Genomic DNA, 15177 nt, shown 5'->3' on the forward strand with positions numbered 1-15177 from the left:
TCAACTCTCGTTTCCAGTGTGCAGCCAGGCACGCCCTCACTGCAAGAATTAGTCCATGGACCATTTTCGGCAACTGCATATATTCTCCCTCGTGCTCTTGTAAAACAAACAGTATCAACATCAGTGGTTTCCCTCTCGTGATCGCATCCAGGTCCCTAATCCAGTTTAGGACCTCATCCCAATAGGATTGAGCCACTTCACATCCCCACCACATATTCCAGTAATCGGCCCTCGATCCACACTCATGCCAGCACATTGGGCTCACACTTTGGAACATTCTAGAGAGCCTCACCGGGTCGTATTGCCACCTGTGCAGCAGTTTAATGGAATGTAGTTTATACTGGCAGGAAATTGATGTCTGGAAGGCGCCCCAGCACATTCTTTGCCATGTCTGTGGGTCAAGTTCCATTAACCAGGTATCCTTCCCATTGCGGTCTCAACCTGTCCCAGGATCCCCTTCTCGTCTCCACTAGGGCCCTAGATGGTGAACCGATCAGCCCCTTGGAACCAGTTGCGGTGTCTAGGATCTTCTCGAAGGGTGTAAGCTTCCTCTGTATCTTCACTTTCCAAGCCCCCCTCGTCAATACCCGCTTCAACTGTAAATATGAAAAGAACAGAGTGTGCCCAATCCCATGGTCTCTTCCAATTCCAATATTGTAATGAACCTGGCGCCCCTCCACATTTGTCCAACCCTTTCTAGTCCAATTTCAAACCATGTTTGGAACCTTTCTGGATTCGGAATGGCGTCCCAGACCCCCGGTACCGAGAGATGCCCCAATGGTGATAGCCACGGTGTAACGCCACCCAATCCCGCTCCTTGTCGCCAAATGCTCCAGATTGTTTCCCAGAATGGGGTGTACCCATATCCTTTGTGAGAACTTCGACCTAGGAACCCAAACCATTCCCCTACCATCGCCGGCCATAAATGGTAGTTGTCTAGACCCACCCATTGCAAGTCGTTCTGTTGGTGGAAATGCGAAATCAGAATCCTAAACTGAGTGGCCTTATAGTACAGGTTATTGTCTGGGCGTTCCACTCCTCCCCCCCTATTCCCTGGAAAGACTCTGGACCTCACTAGAAACCCTGGGTTTCTTACCTGCCAGAGAAATCGTAGGAGATTGCCCTTGGTTACTTTAAAATAGGAGTCAGGGATCTGAATTGGGAGCATCTGGAACAGGTAAAGAATCTTGGGGCGTACTACCATCTTCATCTCTTGGGTGGGACCGTTGAACGTGATTGACAGCTTATTCCATTTCTCTAGTTATTTCTCCAGTCCGGTCATCAGGGAAGGGAAATTTGCTCCGTACAGACCCTTAATATCTCTTGTGACGCTAATACCCAAGCTAACTAATGCCTAGGGATGAGAAATGCCCCACATCTCCATCCCTGCCTTTGTCCACGGGGAAAAGAACTGATTTGGCCATATTTATTTTGAAGCATGCCATGCAACCATATTCTTCAATCAGACTAAACGCAGCAGGCACAGTGGTCACGGGGTTCACCACATGCAGTAGCATGTCGTCCGCGTACAAGCCCAGTTTATAAATCATCCCTCCCACCCCAATCCCCTCTATAGTGGGGCAATTATTGCAGGGTCTGCTCCCCTGCCTTCCTCAAAAGAAACAAAGTTATAAGATAAGAAAGGACACATTTGAAACTTCACTTTAAATGCTCCTGGAAATGCAGCTGGCACAAAGGATAGTTATTTTCGCTACACAAGTAGGGACAGAAAAGCACGATTAGCTTGCACGATTAGTGTGTCTTAAAATAGAGTAGATTAGGTGACAGGAAGGCATCTACACAGGATAGGGACTCACTACACAAGTAGGGCGGAACAACTCTAGGCAGATAAGGCTGCTGCTACCCATAGGGGTAAATATAATGTGACATGCATGCACCAGAAAATCGGTAAATAACAAGCAAATGTGTCCTGCAGAGGAAGATAAAACGGTACCAAAAACAGCACAGAATTAAACACTGCAGCTTGAAGAGAGGATCCAGTTAAGCACGCTATTTGAACAAATACATTTAATTCAGGAATATGCTGTGGCCAGTTAGATGGTTGCTGCCTCAAAGGAATGTCAAAACCCAAGGCTCCGTAGGGGAGGGTTGCATGGCGGAACAAGATACCATTGTGTGCATCCAACTGTCAAGGTTAATCAAGTTACGATAACACGGCAGACTATTTGAAGTCTATGGGACGAAAATGAACATTCTAGGAAATTTCATAAGTAGTTGGCAGATTCATGTCTCAGCGATCGGCTGGGCATGACAGAGAAACGCGGTTGTGGCTAATTACCACACACATGGTGAAAGCAGAATGATTCATAGTAACAGTATTCATAAATGTGTCAAGAACAGAATGGCGCTGGTACTGTCGCGAGGATAAGGGGGACCAAAATGATTAGAAGTGGTTCTTGAGACTCTGCAACATCATGGCTGAGATAACATGGGCTGTTTTATTTAACTAAGAACTAAGGCGATACGCTTGTCCTCTCTTCCCATCTACATAAAGCATGTCATCATGTCGCCAGCTCAGGGAGAGAGTGACCACATGTTAACCGATGAGCACATGTCCTTTTTCACTGCAGGTGTAATTTAGAGCCTACCAAAATATTCAAGCATGATGATGTAGCACATTTTTATGGGATGGTTTATGGGTGGGATCTTAGATAAAGGATTGTCCAATCATCATTTTTTGACATATAGAAATATATATGTTGCTTAGTAGAGGAGCCAATGATCAGGAGCAATAGGTTTTCATAACTATGACATCAAAATGGCTATAAAAACTGCTGTTTCCTGTTAAGATGTGGAGCAAAATCTTGAGTGAGAGCTTGGCTGTTAATCTTGTTCTTCCCCCAGTTTTACATTGCAATTAAAGCTGGGTTACCTTGCATTTGGCATACCACAATCCATTCTGTGTTGTCTCTTTATTGGCAAATACCAGTTAGAGGGCTATATGGCTTTTTGACCTCTGTTTCACCCCCACTGTCTCAGTCTATAGGCCAGGGGCTCCAGTAAAATACAAATAGAGCCGGGGAAAGCGGGCAACCCTGCCTCATCCCTCTACCCAGGTCAAACCACCGCAAGTATCCACCATTCACCGCCACTCATGCCTTTGGGGAGGAGTAGATCATCATTATACCACGAATAAGTCTCCTGCCCACCCTTAATTTGGTGAGCACAGCCTCTACGAAGTCCCACTCTACCGTGTTGAAGGCCTTCTCAACATCAACAGAGAGAAGAGTGGGGTCACCCTGCATGCCCTGAGCATAGTTTATCAAATGCAGAGTCTTCCTCATAGTGTCTGCTCCTGGACGCCCTCTGACAAATCCCACTTGGTCGAAGTGAACCAGTTTCGGTAAATGTACCTCTGCCCTTGTCGCATAAATCTTGGCATCTATGTTTATGAATGAAATTGGGCGATACGAGCCACATGACCGAGGGTCCCTGCCCTCCATGGGGATCACTGTAATGAGGGCCTGGACAAATGAACCCGGATCTCTCCTCGTCTCCATTATATCGCAAGGCATAAAATAAGCATTGTTTATAGCAATTTACTATGCAATTCCGCAGGTTTGCTAATTAAATTGACACTTGTGTAGCAAAGTTCGCTATTTAAGTTACCCTGTTCAATGAAAGCACTGCTCCCCCTGAATTCCTCTCTGGCTCTTAAGGTTATTTCCACCCTTTTCTCTGTTCACTGCAAGTTCAAAGGGGCTAATGGAGATAGAGTGCAATAGTAATCATCTCTTTCACCCGCAAGTGCCAAATGCCTGGGTGGGAGTGCTAGGGGAAATTTCTTTTCCAAACAACTGAAAACAAGAATTAATCGGGATGATACTTTTATTAAGCTTACTATATCCTCTTTAGCAAAGACCGAATATGCGCAACTTTATTAAAAACATGCAATTCCATTCTTAACTATTTATGTTGTTGCATAATGCATAACTACAGTATTGCTTCTGTAAAACACTGCATCATCTCCATGGTTTACAGTAAAGTTTTATCTAAATCTCATAGCGTCAACTAGATTTTTGTTTTGTTGGAGAAGATGCATCACATTGATGAGTGAACACTTTTGAACATGATCACACGGCCAGCTGCTTTTAATGGCAAATCTAGTGACCCGCTGGCTGCAATGTATCTGTGCAACTGGCACTCAACGCATGAGCGGTTTTATACCAGTTATCCTTAAAGTGAGAAAGCAGCAAACTGCAATATTCCACCTAGCTTGATCAGTTCGCTGCCTGCTATGCCATCTACTCTGCTGAGCCTCTTACTTTATTTCTTCTTACATAATGAATACAAAAGGCTAACTAGATGTTTATGCAAAAGATTGGTCAATAGTTCCATCCAGACTGTACATCAACACATCTACTGCAGTACCACACACTGTAGTTAGCCTCTAGAGCTCACTTTGCTCTATAATTATAATTGCATTACATACATGTGGGAGAGAACTGGCCAAACTGTTTTCAGAGTCTTATTATCATATCTATTGATTTATTTGTGTCCATTCATGCAGCTAACCTTTGACATTTTACAGACACTCAGTCAAAGGCCGCAAAGTGCCCTTACCTACTTGCATAGTCCAGTAGATTTTATGAAGGGCGAGTACCATTTTCAGGGGATGTTTGAAACATTTTTGTAAAATTTAACTTTTTGCAGTAAATGTCGAATAGGTTTCACGGCGCATAGGTAGCAGCAGTGTGACAAACAAAGTGGGTTTGTGGTGACATGCACCACTTTACCGAAAGTGCAATTACATCGTTGTCACCCATTCCTATGGGTCGTGTGCATTTCTTTAAGGCTGAGTAGGTAAACTAAATTACTTAACCTGCCGGGTTAGTGGGAATTTAAAGAATTTGCAAAGCCTGAGTAGTCTCACTAATATCTTACTTCAGCTGTACACATAAATGCTGTCTTGATCCTCATTTTAAGTTTTGGTTGTAAGTAACCTCTGGTGACATTACAAATATTAGTTAAACTCTGCTAATCAATTTTAGAAAACTAATTTATGCCTTGTATCGTTGAAAAGCAGTGTCAAAAAGGGAAGCAAGACCGATGCAAACCTTTTGTAAAATCCCGAAGTGAAACCATACTCTCCCAGTGCTTCTCCATCCGGAGGCGCCCTTATAGCGTTCTTAATTTTCTCATCGGTGTGTGGGGCTTTCCAAGGCATTGGATTCATCATTTGTTAAGAATAGGAGGGGTGACCCTCCAGATATTCATTAACTTCTCCCATAGCCGTTGTCCCTTCACTCCTGTATTAAAAACTTCATAAAACGAGGCAAATGCCTCCTGAATCCCTTCCACTAAGCCCTCCATTGTCTCCCCCCTTCCCTCCATCTCCGTGACCCATCTCTCAGCCTGTTGTCCCCTTAACCTTGCAGCCAGAAGAACAAGTTACTTCTTACCTTGTAACGTTCTTTCGACGGGATGTTCCTCCGACGTATTCCTCATCTTAGATATCTCCTTCCAGCTCTGCTGGCCTCGGAAAAATTTTTCTCTAGAGGGCGCTGCGCGTCGACGTCCTCTGAGTCGATGTCCCTCGACAGCCGCCGTATCAACGCCGACGTCATCCTGGCTATAAAGGCCGCGCGCAGCGCCCGTTGCTCAGTTCAGTTTTGTAGCCCACAATAATGCTTTCTGGACTAAACTAATCACCCTGAAGGAGCGTAAGCTGCAACAACAAGGGAAGTAGAACTGCGGGGATGGATGGAAGGGTCGATGAGGAATACGTCGGAGGAACATCCCGTCGAAAGAACGTTACAAGGTAAGAAGTAACTTGTTCTTCGAAGGGATTGTGTCCTCCGACATATTCCTCATTTTAGATAGGCTCCCATAGCAGTATTCTATTATTGGAGGAGGGAGTACTGACTTCATGCTGTCATCTATTGATGAATAGAATGCAGTACAGCCCTTCCAAACCTAGTCTCTTGACTGGAGGAGGAATCCAAGTTGTAAAATCGTGTAAAGGTATGGACAGACGACCATGTAGCGGCCGCACAGATGTCTTAAACCGGCACACCTCTTTTGAGGGCCGATGAAGCTGCAATACCTCTGGTCGAATGAGCCCTAAGGTTTTGAGGGGGCTCTTTTCCTGCCAGTTTATAACATTCCAGAATGGCTAGAATGATCCATCTGGAAATGGTCTGCTTAGTTATTGGTAACCCCAGCTTGTGACCTGTGTAACCTACAAACAGCTGGTCTGCCTGTCTTATCCTGGCTAGTCTACTGATGTAAAAACTTAAAGCCCTTCTAGGGTCTAGCCTGTGTAACCTCTCTTCCTCTTTCCCTGGGTGAGGAGGAGGATAGAAAGATGGTAGGGTAATCTTCTGAGTGATATGGAATTCAGAAACCACCTTGGGAGGAAATTAGGCTTCACTTGCAGGACAACTTTGTCTTTGTGAAAGATAGTGTGAGGGGGTTTACAAGAAAGAGCTTGTAATTCGCTCACCCTTCTAGCAGATGTAAGTGCTATTAATAAAACAGTTTTAAGGGTAAGGAATCTTAACGAACAAGAATGGAGTGGTTCGAAAGGTGTGCCCATCAGGAAAGTTAGGACTAAGTTTAAATCCCATAGGGGAACTTGGAATGGTCTTGGGGGATAAACATTGGTTAACCCCTTTAGAAATTGTATTACCAAGGGTAACTTGAAATAGGATGGTTCTTCCGCAGTGCGCTTAAAGATGGATAGCGCTGCGAGATAGCCCTTAATGGTGCCAACTTGAAGGCCTGAATTTGCCAAATATAGTAGGAAGGACAAAACCATTGGTGTACCACATGAAAAAGGGTCGATATTCTGTTCTCTACACCAGCTGCAAAATCTGTTCCAACGGCAGCGGTATAAAGACTTTGTTGCTGGCCTCCTTGACGAAAGCAACACCTCCATAACATCATCAGGGAGGTCCCAATCCTTGTACCTCAGCCTTTCAGAAGCCAAGCGTGAAGGTTGATGGTTTTGATGTCTGGATGGAGAACCTGACCTCCCTTCTGTGAGAGTAGTTTCTCTCTGAGTGGAAGTCGAATTGGAGGGCAGATGGACAAGTCTAGAAGGTCCGGGTACCACGTTCTCCTGGCCCAATCCGGGGCAATTAGGATCATGGTTCTCCGGAATCTTCTCAACCTCCTGATCATTTGAGGAATGACAGGGACTGGTGGGAATGCGTACAGAAGCGGAAACTCCCAGTCCACTATGAACGCGTCTCCCAGAGCTCCTCTCGGGGGAAATTCCCTTGAGCAAAACAGATCGCACTTCCTGTTGAGGCTGGCGAACAGATCTACCTGAGGGGTTCCCCAAAGGGCAAAGATCTCTTGAAGGACTTCCTGAGCTAGCTCCCACTCGTGGGAGACTGTGCTCTGCCTGCTCAGAGCGTCCGCTGTCAAGTTCTTCTCTCCGGCTAGGTGAACTGCCGATAGAGAGATTCCTTCTTGGATTACCCAAAACGAGAGCTGCATCGCCTCTCTGCACAGGGGTAGTGATCCTACGCCTCCTCTTTTGTTGAGGTAATGCATGGCCACCGTGTTGTCCGTCATTATCAGGACGTTTTTCCCTTGTACAGCTGGCAGGAACGCCTTCAGCGCAAGTCTGATGGCTCTCAGCTCTAACAGGTTGATATGTAGTCTGGACTCCGATGGAGACCAACGACCGCTGATGGTCAAGTCGTTGGCGTGGGCTCCCCACCCCGTGAGTGAGGCATCCGTGACTACTGTTATCTCCGGCCAGGGTTGCCAAAACTGTTCTCCTTTCAGAATGTTCTCCTGACAGGCCCACCACTGAAGGTCTCGAGCCACCCTGTCGGGAACCTGAAGAAGATCTGTCATTCTCCCTGAGAATTGTGACCACTGAGTCCTCAGTGCCCACTGGAGGGATCTCATTCTCAGGCGAGCCTCTGGCACTAGGAAAATGCAGGATGCCATGAGGCCTAGCAACCTCAAAAAGTCGAAGGCTGGGAGACGTTGGGCATGTTGGAACTTGGTAACCATCTGTAGAATATCTTGAGCCCTCACCTCCGATGGCGAGGCTTTTCCCAGGGAAGTGTCCAGGATCGCTCCTATGAACTGGAGTCTCTGCGATGGTATCATTTGTAACTTCTTTAAATTGAGGGAGAAGCCCAGTCTGTGAAGGGAGTGACACACGTGATTTAGCTGGATCTGAGCTTGTTCTGAAGAAACAGCCCTGATCAACCAATCGTCCAGGTAGGGGTAGACGTGAATCCCTTCCCTCCTTAGACTTGCCGCCACTACCGACATTAACTTGGTGAAGACCCTCGGGGCGGAGGTCAGCCCAAATGGCAGCACTCGAAATTGATAGTGAGAGTTGCCAATTGCGAACCTCAGGTATTTCCTGTGTTTGAGATGGATAGGCACATGGAAATAAGCGTCCTGAAGGTCCAGAGATACCAACCAGTCCTGGAACTGAAGCGCCTGGAGGATCTGAGAAAGAGTGACCATCTTGAATTTGTCTTTTCTGAGGAATTTGTTCAATTCTCGCAAGTCCAAGATGGGTCTCAGTCCTCCGTCTTTCTTTGGAATGAGAAAGTAAGGGGAGTACCAGCCCATGTTCTTCTCCGCTACAGGTACCGGTTCTATGGCACCTTTCTCTAGCAGGTCCAAAATTCCCTGCAAGAGGAGCAGATCTGGAGCTTTCTGAGAGCTGATCCCCGGTGGATGACTCTGAGGTATACGTAGGAAAGGTAGGCAGTAACCTTGGGCAACTGTTTCCAATGCCCAAGCATCTGACGTGATAGCCTGCCATACCGCCAGATGTTGAGTCAACCTGCCTCCTACAGATGTCCTGTGAGGGAAGTCCTCAGAGTGGTTTTGGGGCGGCTGATGCAGATGCCGATGGTAAAGAGGCACCTGCTGTTGCTGTGGCTTTTGAATATCTACCCCGTCCACCTCGGGTAGTTCTTCTTTGTCCCCTTTGAGCCGGTCGTCCTCTACCTCTTCCGAATGCGGAGGAGAAGCGAAAGGACTTGCCCCTCGCAGAGGTTCCTGTGGGACGAAAAGGTGTCTGACGGATTGCAGCGCCTAGGGATTTTGCTGCTGCTTTTGAAGTTTGCAGTTTCTCTAAACTGTCATCCGCCTTTTTCCCGAACAAAGAAGAGCCATCGAATGGCATGTTCAAGACCCTGGCTTGCACATCTGGGGCAAAACCAGACTTTCTCAACCAAGCGAATCTCCTGGTTGTTGTACTTGCCGCCATTGCTCTGCTGATACTGTCAGCCGAATCAATGCCCGTCTGGAGGGATTCGCACAAAGCGTCTTTACCGTCCTGTATAATATTCAGGAACGCATCCCTTTCTTCTCCCTCCGGGATGTAGTCAGCCGCTGTAGAAGCACACTCCCAAAGTGTATGGCTGAATCTAGCAAGGGTGCAAGTAGCATTAACAGATTTTAACGCCATGCTACATGCCGAAAAAAACTTTCTTTGCCATAGCATCATATTTTTTATCGTCCCTGTCCTGTGGGACGGTAGGATAAGCCGTCTTGACATCGGTAGAGGATGCTGCCTGTACCACCAGACTTTCTGGGGATGGGTGTTTAGACAAAAACTCCGGGTCTGTAGAGGATACCCTGTACTTTGTAGACAGTTTTTTATTTACTGCCGGTACGACATCTGGGGTTTCCCAGTTCGTCATAATCTTCCTCTGAAGAGCTTTATGAAAAGGCACCACTGGATCCTCCTGTGGGCCTTTGTCAAGAATATCCGTGAGGTCATCTTGTTGGAAAGATTGTGAAGGTGCAGACCACCCCATAAACTCTGTGATCCTGGCCATTAAGGCTCTATAGGGGGTTTCAGCATGTTCCCCCGGGTCTGGCCTAGCAAACTCCACCTCAGGGGAGGTGTCTAACCCACTTGCCTCATGTAAGGAATCATGAAGATCCTTTAACCTGCGTTCTTCAGAGGAAAATTCCTCTCTAATTGGGGTTACAGGTCCCTGCAACTCAAATGTGTCTTCCTGTTCAGACAATTCACCCTCTTCCAAAATTGAGGACATAGTTCTCAATTGTTCTGAACTCATAAAGGGTGTAAACCCCATTTCCAAGGCAGAGGGTGCCGAACTTGTCATAATCGGCCTCGAAAACGTCGATGTCGTCGACGTCGAAGGCTTCGAGCGTGGCGTCGAAAACAAAGGCGGAGGCCTCGAAGACCTCGACAGAATTGGGATTCTGCTCGACAATCTCGAAGCCATCGACGTCGAGGACCTGGGGATAGTCACTGGGTGTGTCGTAACCGTGACTTTCCTTGGCGTCGACACCGGTGTCGAAGCTGGCGTCGAGTCGACAGACTCGTGTGTCGAAGGTCCCTTCGACAACGGCGTCGAAGTAATCGACCTCGACGTCACCTTCGTCGACGGCATCGACGGAACCTTCGAGGAAGGTTTGGAGGTCATAGTCCTACTCGAGGGTTCGTGACGCGCTCGAGAGGTTTCCTTCGCCGGGTACTGCGACTCGCGGCGTTTTTGACCTTCGGGTCTTTCGACCAGAGCATCGCTCTCGGCAGTCTTCGAGGGGGTCGAGGCCGCTTTCTCGAAGACGCTCATATTTTTGCGGAATTCCTCCCATTCAGCCCGGGAACTACGTTTCGTGGGGCATGGGATTCTCTTTGGCGAAACAGAGGAAGAGGAAGACGGAGAAGGGGATCTTCGACGTCTCCTCTTCGAGTGCTTCGATCTCGAGGAGTGATGAGACCCACTCCGAGATCTGGAGCGCGAATGGTGACGAGGAGACGAATGTCTCGACTTCGTCGACGAAGAAGAAGCTTTAAAAGTCTTACCTTTCTCCAGCTTCCCCCTACGCTCCTTCAGGGCCTTAGCTGTCATGGACATACAGTCCTCGCACTCCGAACAATGGTGTTCAGCTCCCAAACACCACAGACAAACTCTGTGAGGGTCAGTCAGCGACATCTTTTTCCCACAATCTCGGCATTTTTTGAAGCCGGATCGAGGAGTTGTCGGTTCCGACGAAGAAGCCATCGAGTACGGATGGAATAACTCGAGGTAAATAGGTTTAACCTGACAAAAACTGAGCAACGGTATTCCAGGGCACTGAGTAAGCGCAGAAAAACAGAACTGAGCAACGGGCGCTGCGCGCGGCCGTTATAGCCAGGATGACGTCGGCGTCGATACGGCGGCTGTCGAGGGACATCGACTCGGAGGACGTCGACGCGCAGCGCCCTCTAGAGAAAAAGTTTTCCGAGGCCAGCAGAGCTGGAAGGAGATATCTAAGATGAGGAATACGTCGGAGGACACAATCCCTTCGAAGACCTCTGCCTTTGATCCTTTTTCATAAAATTTCTGTTTCAGAAACTGTAGATTGCGGACTAGCTTCCCTTCTTCCAACAATTACAACTCCTCTCTCAGACCCCTGGCCTCCAAAATGCGTTCCTCCCTACCTATAGTGGATGAATGTGCCAGCCTTTCCAGGGCTCCTATTTTATCCTGCAGTCCTTTCTCTATGAGCATACCTTCTCTCTTCTTGAGAGCCCCCTCTCTGATCAACATGCCGCTCCATGTGGTCTTCGCTGCATCCCATTCCCAATGACAAGGAAGAATTCTTTAATTGTATTCTCCATTTCTTCTTTAAACACCAGGTCTTTCCATAGCGACTCGCTGCACTTCCTTTTAAGAGTTTCTAGGGCACAGACCTCTCCATCCAATGTTTACTGACACAATGTCAAGGTCTGACCAACTACCCGGGTGAATCCCTGATCCCCCTCGCAACATCCCATAAGTCCTTTGAAATGTATAGATAATTTATTCTTGTGAAAGTACCATGTGGGGCGTAGTAGAAGATGAACCCCCCTGTCCTGTGGGTGGAAGTGCTGCCATATGTCCTGTATTCCGTACAGCTCCATAGAAGCACTGAGCTCCATGTCACCCTGTTTCTGAGATTCCTGTTACCCCAAATGTTTAGCCTGACTATCCAGACTAACATCTATCCAAACATTAACATCTCCACCAAGTATGAGATGTCCCTGTCCTCGTTCATTATTTTCTCAAACATTCTTTGCAGGAATCTCTTTTGACCCTGATTAGGGGCATTCATTGTAGCAAATGAAAACCTTACTTTCTGGATCAGGCCTGAGATCAATACGGCCCTCCCCTCTGCATCGGACCACACCTTTATAACTTCCATCCAGAGTCATCTACGGACCAGAATCTCAACCCCTGCCTTTCTAGATATTCCTGACCCCCAGTATTCACCACTAATGAGACCACATGGGATACTACGTTTGTCGCCCCTCTGATACCTAGTCTCCTGAAGGAATAAGACATTGATCCCGGACCTCTTAAATTCCCTTGCAACCAAAGACGTCTTGGTAGGGGAGTTGAGCCCCTTAACATTCAGTGTACATACACGCAAACTGTCATCCGTCATCCCTCCACACTTCGCAGCCATAACTGAATCCTATACCTAAAGCGAATCTCTGAATAAAAGCCAACCCCCACACTGCGTAACGCTTAATTCCATAGGTGAACATTACAAGAGCCATCACGTAAAACCTGAATCCCCTATTCCCTCCTTTCACCCAGCCTACCCTCCCCTGCCCACCCCCCCAAGGCGCTCAGCCCCCAGTTACCATCATTGGGTGAGTCCAAACCACCAAACAAGCCCCAAACGCAGGCCCAAGCCCTACACATCTCAATCAGGTGCCCCACCCCACCCCCATAAATTCAACAAGCACGTTACCAACCCAACGCTGTTACACATTTCTTAAAACCCCCGAACAAAACCCTAGAGCTCAATTTCACCCCCAGCCCCAAGAACGGACTAAGCTGGCCCCTCCCCTGTGAGTCCCACCGGAGATCCTGACTGCAGAGACCCCTTACATAGACACCAGCTGGGCCTCCTGTGGGAGTGTGTTCATGAGGTATTGGGAGGGGACATGTTCAGCTTCCTAAATTTCCTTGAGCCCAGGTGTCTTCTCCTATTCGGGCCCTTAATGTGCCATTTTCTGTCTCCTTGGCTCTCTCCTTGAGGACCCAAGGCCGATTCTTCACCCCGGAGTAGTTCTCCTGTGGCTTTGTTTATTTCATCTTCCGTTACCAGCCTGTACTATTGCTCCTCGAGCTCGTAGGAAATCGAGAACGGAAATCCCCATCTAGATCGTACACCTTTACCATTCAGCCACTTCGTCAAGCGTAGACACAGCTGTCTCTTTGTGAGGGTCAGGGAGGACAGGTACTGAAAGATGGTAACTCTCGCCATGTCCAGCATCACCGGACCCCTTGCCTTTGCTTTTTCTAAGATTTTTAGCCTAGTTGTGGAAGCTTTCCAGGACCGATCTAGGGCCCCCGGATTGACCTCCGGCACTGTGGACTCACAATTTTCGTTTTGTCAAATCATGTTATCTTCGAAGAGGAGTTTTGTGATCTCATGTATCATTCTCCTGAGATCTCGTTCCATCTCCCCGTCCTTCTCCAGTACGCCGAAGAACCTGAGGTTGTTCCTCATCTCGTGATTTTCAAAATCGTCAATTTTTAACATATTCTCAGCTTCCCTCCTCTTCATTTCGCACATCCTCACATCCACTTGGGTCTCCAAAAAGTCCAGGGATGATTGGTTATGTTCCACCTCCTGTAGCCCCTCCTCCATTTTGTCAAGTCGACCTTTTATCTTGTCAACTTTTATCAACTTTTATCAATAAATGATCTCTGCCTCAACGCCTGCAAAACTGAGATCCTTCCCATTGGGACCCCGGCTCCCTCTCTCTTCCCTTTACTCTCACCTTCCTCCTTGGGTTCTCCCCTGTTCCTTCAGCTGAAGACAGAAACCTTGGAGTCATCTTCGACTCATATCTCGCCTTCTTCCCTCACACTCAGGCTATTGCCAAGAAGTCCAACTTCCAGCTCCTCCTTTTATCACATTTTCTCACTTTTCCGCAGAGGCTCAATGTGACTCAAACCCTAGTTCTCTCTAGACTGGACTACTGTAATAGCCTTCTCCTGAATCTTCCTTCCTTCACTCTGCGACCCCTTCAACTTATCAGAACAGAGCAGCAAGACTTTACATTGGCCTTAAGTCCAGGGATCACATCTCTCATGCTCTAAAAAGTCTTCACTGCTCCTGGTAGCTGCACAGATTAAATTCAAATCCCTCTGCATCATCCACAGGCTGTCTGGGCCCGAGGACCACACTGTCTTCAACTCTATCTCATTAAATACTCTCCCACTAGACTGCTTCGCTCCTCTGGCACCAACTCTTTGTAGTAAAGCGTTTTTGCTAAAAAGAGGGCAGGTGGTCGCTGACTTTCCTCTGCGGGCTCCCTCCTTTGGAATAGCTTCCCCCTGCGCCTTGAGGAGGACCTTCTCAAATTCCGGAAGCTCCTTAAAGACTTTCCCCTTTTCCTCCTCCTTCCCACCTTCTCTCCTCTGCTAGTCCCACAGTTGCTGAATGGGTTGCCTTGGCCCTTATGCATCTTCAGGGCCTTGACCTCCCTCAACCATTACTCCCAGCTCCTGTCTATCCATAGCATTTGCATCTGCACACCCTCCGCTCTGGAGACTCGCGCTTACACCTGCGGCGGCTCTGGCTGTGTAGCACTCAACATTCCTAGCACTTCCTCTAAGGCTCTCACACGAGCTTGGACTCCCCAGCACTTACACCCTCTTCCCTCTTCTTTTGTGCACTTGCACGTTGTGAATACTCAAAAGGCATAGTAGGTTCGTCCCTCTTCCTCTCAGCTCTTAATATTGTGTTGTAATGTACCCTCCATCCCTCCCTGCCCTGTGGGCGCTTTGAAACAGTATACTGTTATTTTATAAGCGCATAACAAGCAAACAATAAATAAATAAAAATATTGACAAAATATACAAGCTGAAACCATAAAAATAATCAAAAAGTCAATTTAAATTAAATAACAAGTACCTCGAGCATAACATGTCAGAGGTGTTTCTTTTTTACAAGATATGTGGGTTTACAATGGAACAAATATTAACCATCAAGCATCAATATCAAACATGATGCTCCCACATCTTTGCAGTATCAACTGCAAGAGGACAAAAACTTTCTGCAGGTATCCAATAATCATCAGGAAAAGAAGGGACTCAAAAGCAAAACGCGACCAAGATCCGTATGTAAGAGAAGAACAATCAAAGCAGATAGTAGAGTAAGTTATAGCGTTCCCAAATAACGAGGATATGTGCTTTAATAAGTCTA

At 47.3% G+C, this 15177-nt stretch overlaps 1 protein-coding gene across 2 annotated transcripts in view; it reads right to left on the reverse strand.

The window, feature by feature from the left end:
• Nucleotides 1-15177, reverse strand: part of FCHSD2 (FCH and double SH3 domains 2) — a 1767327-nt gene that overhangs the window by 305276 nt on the left and 1446874 nt on the right. The window lies entirely within an intron of this gene.

This window comes from Ambystoma mexicanum, chromosome 7q (assembly GCF_040938575.1).
Source record: "Ambystoma mexicanum isolate Mex_15411 chromosome 7q, UKY_AmexF1_1, whole genome shotgun sequence".
Lineage (NCBI taxonomy): Eukaryota > Metazoa > Chordata > Amphibia > Caudata > Ambystomatidae > Ambystoma > Ambystoma mexicanum.